The sequence below is a fragment of the Salvia splendens genome, chromosome 7 (assembly GCF_004379255.2).
Source record: "Salvia splendens isolate huo1 chromosome 7, SspV2, whole genome shotgun sequence".
Taxonomy (NCBI): Eukaryota; Viridiplantae; Streptophyta; class Magnoliopsida; order Lamiales; family Lamiaceae; genus Salvia; species Salvia splendens.
In genome coordinates this window covers 33,505,341-33,511,340 of record NC_056038.1, presented here as the reverse complement: position 1 = coordinate 33,511,340, position 6,000 = coordinate 33,505,341, and the positions used below count along the sequence as shown (strand labels likewise).

Here is a 6,000-nt window from a genome sequence, read left to right as displayed (position 1 = left end):
GCATGAACAGAACGTTGAATGAGCGAGCAAGATGCATGAGGTTGAAAAGTGGATTGCCAAAGAGTTTTTGGGCAGATGCAGTCAACACAGCTGCATTCCTAATTAATAGAGGTCCATCAGTTCCCTTGGAGTTTCGGATACCCGAGGAGGTTTGGACAGGAAAAGAGGTAAATCTATCTTTCCTACGCATCTTTGGTTGTGTTGCTTATGCTCATGTTAGTTCCGTTGAGAGAAGTAAGTTGGATGCTAAATCTATTAAGTGTACGTTCATTGGTTATGGAGGCGATGAGTTCGGTTATAGACTCTGGGATGAGCAGAACCGTAAGGTTATTCGCAGTAGAGATGTCATCTTCAATGAACAGGTATTGTACAAGGATAGATTGGAGGCGTCAAGTCCCAGCAGTTCTGAGCCACAAGTGGTCGAGCTAGACATCTCAAACTCGAGTGGGAGCAAGGAGAGTCAGAATGCTGAAGAGGTGCTTGAAGAAGAACCAAGCACTCCACCACCGACTATTCCGCTGCCTAAATCGACTAGAGAGCGACGTGCACCTGATAGGTACTCGCCCTCTAATTTCTATTTGTTACTTACTGATGGTGGTGAGCCCGAGTGTTATGCAGAGGCAGGAGAAGGCCCTGATAAACAAAGGTGGAAAATTGCCATGGATGACGAGTTTGCCTCTCTTCTCCTAAATGGCACATGGGAGCTTGTGGAACTTCCTAAAGGGAAAAAGGCATTGCATTGCAAGTGGGTATATCGAATCAAAGGTGAAGCTGATGGTAGCAAGCGCTACAAGGCTAGGCTGGTCGTCAAGGGATTTGAGAAACGATACGGTATTGATTATACAGATGTGTTCACTCCTGTTGTGAAACTAACTACTATTCATTTAGTGTTGAGTATGATAGTTGCAGAAAATCTATTGTTACATCAGATGGATGTAAAGACGGCATTCCTTCATGGTGATTTGGAGGATGAGTTGTACATGACACAGCCTGAAGGATTCATAGTAAAAGGAATGGAAAACCTTGTATGCAAGTTGAAGAAGAGCTTGTATGGTTTAGAGCAAGCTCCAAAGCAGTGGTACAAGAAGTTTGATGGATTCATGATGGAGATTGGCTATAAAAGATGCTACGCTGACCATTGTTGTTACTACAAGAGGTTTGACAAGAGCTATCTTATTCTGTTATTATATGTTGATGATATGTTGATCGCAGGAGGTGATCAAAAGGAGATGGATAAGTTGAAAAGGCAATTGTCTGAACGATTCTCCATGAAAGATCTTGGAGAGGCTAAACAAATTTTGGGCATGAGAATCGAGCGTGACAAGGCGGCAGGAAAATTGTATCTTTCGCAAGCTGCTTACATTGGTAAGGTTTTGGAAAGATTCAACATGGATAATTCGAAGCCAGTAAGTGTGCCTTTGGGCAGTCACTTTAAGCTGTCGAAGAAGGAGTCGCCGAGTACAAAAGAAGAACGTGCTGAAATGAAGAAAATTCCTTATGCTTCAGCAATTGGTAGTATTATGTATGCAATGGTGTGTACGTGGCCTGATATTGCACAAGCAGTGGGAGTAGTGAGCCGGTTCATGGGTGATCCGGGCAAGCAACATTGGGAAGCAGTTAAATGGATCCTTCGATACTTGAGAGGTACTACAGAAAGCGTCTTATGTTTCAATGGCAAGAATGTCGAGCTGGCAGGTTATGTGGATGCAGACTTGGCGTCCAATGATCTTGATGGGAGAAGAAGCACAACCGGGTATGTATTTACTTATGGTGGTACAGCTATTTCATGGACTTCTAAGTTGCAGAAGACTGTTGCTTTGTCTACTACGGAGGCTGAATATGTAGCTGCGACAGAGGCAAGCAAGGAGATGGTGTGGTTGCAGAGTTTCTTAGATAAACTTGGGAAGGAGAACAAGAGTAGCATACTCTACAGTGATAGTCAGAGTGCTATTTTCTTGGCGAAGAATCCAGCGTTTCATTCTAGGACAAAGCATGTGGAGTTGAAATATCATTACATCCGACACCTAGTGGAGATGAAAATCCTGCAACTTGTGAAGATACTTGGAAGTGAGAATCCTGCAGACATGTTTACTAAGGTGGTGACCTTAGAGAAATTGAAGCTATGCATAGCTTCAATTGGCCTTGGAACTTGAAGAGAAGGTTAGGCGATGCTAAGCGGATGAAGGGATGAGATCACGAGGAAATGGTTGTTTAGGAGTTGTTAGTCTCCAAGTGGGAGATTGTTAATTATGGAGCCTAAAATATCTCCTACCATGTTTAGGATTTGTTTCCTTGAAGTATATTTCCTTGTGATAGATTTATTCCTTAAAAGATATTTCCTTATGGAATATTTTTCCTAGTTTGACTAGAATTAGGGCTCTCTAGTTACTTATAAATAGAGGTGCTCCCTCATTGTTAAATCATCCTGAAATTATATAGTGAAATCACTGGCTTGGCATCGCCCCCAGAGGTAGATACACATTGTATCGAACTGGGTAAACAACTTCTTGTGTTCATTCTCTTTTATATTCGTGATTGCTTGTGTTTATTTCCCAACAGTTGATGCTATAATAATTGTTAATACTCTCTTCATTCACCAATAGTCCAATTGGTGGATAATATGAGTTATAATTCTAAATTGGTAAAATATAATAGTAAAATTATAAAGTGAGTAAAGTAAAAGAAAAAAGCGAAAATGTAAATAAAGTACTAGAAAAGATAGATAAAAAAAGAATAATAAAGTGGATGAATTTCTATTTTTAGCATGATGACAAGCGAAAACAGAAAAATAAAACTAACTTTTTTATGAACAAAAGAAATAATAATTTGAACTCCAGTATCAAAATCATATATCTATCACGGTCCATAGCCTTCACAATTTGGGTGGTATACCATGACCCGTTCTTATTACTTTCTATTTTATTTTGAGGGAACATCATTTTTGGTCCATAAACTTTGCCAAAGTATCATTTTAGGTCCGTGAACTTTGAAAATATCATTTTAGGTCAGTAAACTTTGAGTTAGTATCATTTGAGGTACTTTTTACTATTTCCAAGTTTTTTGGACGAAAATACCCTCAATGCCTTAAATTATATATATTTTTAATAAATTTATCATATACTCATATTTTTTTATAAATATCTTCACAATATATTTTTGATAAATTTTCTAAATATAATTTGACCTTAAATATTATCACTTAATTTTGTGACATGCAAGTAAAATTGCTTCTTCAATTTTTTATATTAATTTTTTTAAAAATTGAATAAAGAACTTTCTTTAATAATAAAAAATTGAATAAAGATCTTTTTATAAATATCTTTACAATATATTTTTGACAAATTTTCTAAATATAATTTGACCTTCAATATTATCATTTAATTTTGTGACATGCAAGAAAAGATCTTTATTCAATTTAAAAAAATAATATAAAAAATTGAAGAAGCAATTTTACTTGCATGTCACAAAATTAAGTGATAATATTTAAGGTCAAATTATATTTAGAAAATTTGTCAAAAATATATTGTAAAGATATTTATAAAAAATTATGAGTATATGATAAATTTATTAAAAATATATACACTTTAAGGTATTGATGGTATTTTTATCCAAAAAAACTTGGAAATAGTAAAAAGTATCTCAAATGATACTAACTCAAAGTTCACGGACCTAAAATGATATTTTCAAAGTTCACGGACCTAAAATGATACTTTGGCAAAGTTCGTGGACAAAAAATGATGTTCTCTCTTTTAGGGCTCGTTTGGTTGCCATGTTAGGAAATAACAAGATAGTTATCTTAAGATAGTATTTTCGGGTCGAAAGTAAGATAGTGTCAGATAGTATTTTTATGATGTTGTTTGATTGACAAGATAGTTTTTATAAATAAAAAATATAAGGACAAAAATACCCTTATGTATTTAATTTGTTTTATGGATCTTAAATACTCCATATAAATTTTAATTAATTAACTATATTATTGGTTTATTAAATAAATTTGATAACTTATGATTGATTACTAAATATTACTACTGCTATTATCATTACAGTGATAATTATTCTTCATTAAGGCACACAAGTTTAGTTGTACTCAATCTCCTTCATCATCTCCTCTATTACAAAATCAGAATCCAATTTCAACTCGATGACCAAATTCATCTTCATCTTCCCGTCCCATCGCAAGTAGCCTAAAATCGAAGCCTTCGTGGAAGAGGTCGAGCGGTGATTCGCCGGAAGGAGGCAGCGACGAGGAAATCGATGTCCTTGTGCGGAATGAAATATTAGCTGGAGACGATGGGGAAAATAGAAATTTGGACGGAATTCTTCTTGAGCTCGAGAATATTCCGGTCGGATGAGTAGTCAATTCTGGCAGGCAGGCAAGACGAGGAAATGATCGGCGCCTAGGTTTCGGTTCAATAGGGAAAGTCGGTGCGAGGTCTCTGACGACACGAGCCATAGAGAGCGTGAGATGTGGGGAGAAGGGGACGAAGAAGAGGTGCGCGTCTTCGAGATTGTGAGTGGGGAAGGGGCTGGGGAGGAGGAAATTGTAGAAGAGAGAGACGGGGACGACGGGGAATTCAAAAGGGGTGTAAGGGGTGCAGAATTTTTATTTTGAAAGTTGTTAGTATGTTTTGGTAGTTGAGAAGAAGCGTCGTCGAGGAGAGGTAGGGGGAGAACGTGGATGTGGAAGGCGGGAGGAGGGGGAGGGGGAGGAGGAGGAAGAGAATTGTGCAGAAGAGAGAGAAAGTGAGGGTGAAAGAGGGTGAAGAGAGAAAGAGAAAGAGAAAGAGAAAGAGAAAGGGGCAATATTGACTATGTGGAAGAAACAATAGACTATCACACCATTTTAGTGGTATAGTCTAATCTCCATTTTACGGATAGTCCATCGGGCCGAGACGGGCTGTTCACTTTTTTTGGGCTTAGAGATAGTGGTAACATGACAACCAAACATATGAAAAGCATGTATAAGTAGAACTATCAAGGACTAACATACCAACCAAACGAACCCTTATTATATGCATATGCAGTAACATTATAATTTGTCCCAAACATGATATATATGCCACTGCATGTTTAAATTACGAATTTGTCATCAGTAGGCCAAAACGCGGACAACTGGAGGTGGGGCCATGTTTTTATTAAACCAATTTCACGTGCGTGGTGGATTAGGACTTTGAATTAATTAATTGAGACAGATTTGAAGATTAGTATGTCTGACCATTTACTTTATCATTCATTTCATTTAGACCTTTTATATTCATATTTATGTTTATCAGAGAATATATGAAGGCAATACATCAAACAAAATGTTACTATTAGCTTTAGCCCTCTCTTTACACTACCAAAATGGATGTTATCCAGATTACTCGTTGATTTTTCGTTTTTCTTTGGGGAGGGGTTCTTAAACATTGTGGTCTCAGACTCTCAGTTATGCATGAATAAGTGATAACTCAAACATTGTTTTATTTTTCTTTGATGACAAAAAAAAATCATCATTATGTCCGATGATATATTTTGGGGGGATTGACTTTATGTATGATAGTAATATAGCATATCGATATAAGAAATAAATTGCTTCGCTGTCAGTTGAAACTGGTATGATTGCACAATGAAAATAGTACTCCCTCAGTCCGCCACTAGGAGTCTCATTTGAGTTTGGCACGTATTTTAAGAAATATAAAGAAAAGTGGGTGAGAAAAAATTATGGAATGTGAGGCCCATTTTTATATATTAATAGAATGCGAGTGTAATGAATTAGTAGAAAGTGATGTGTACCTATTATTTACAGTAAAAGTGAACTGAGACTCCTAATGGCGGATGGACTAAAATGGTAAACTGTGACTCTAATGGCGGACGGAGGGAGTAATTGCGTAATTGATAGCAAAAATAGCATCGTAATATAAAATTAATTGGGCTTAAATATAGTAACCTTTTAAATTTACCTTTTTGGCCGGTTGGCCCATCATGCATGGTATGGGCCTTTTTTCCTAATGAGGTTTGTGT

The 6,000-nt window shown here is 36.8% G+C and overlaps 1 pseudogene; it reads right to left on the bottom strand.

Moving 5' to 3' along the window:
• Positions 1 to 4,022: 4,022 nt before the first annotated feature.
• Positions 4,023 to 4,712, bottom strand: LOC121810770 (annotated as a pseudogene).
• Positions 4,713 to 6,000: the final 1,288 nt, after the last annotated feature.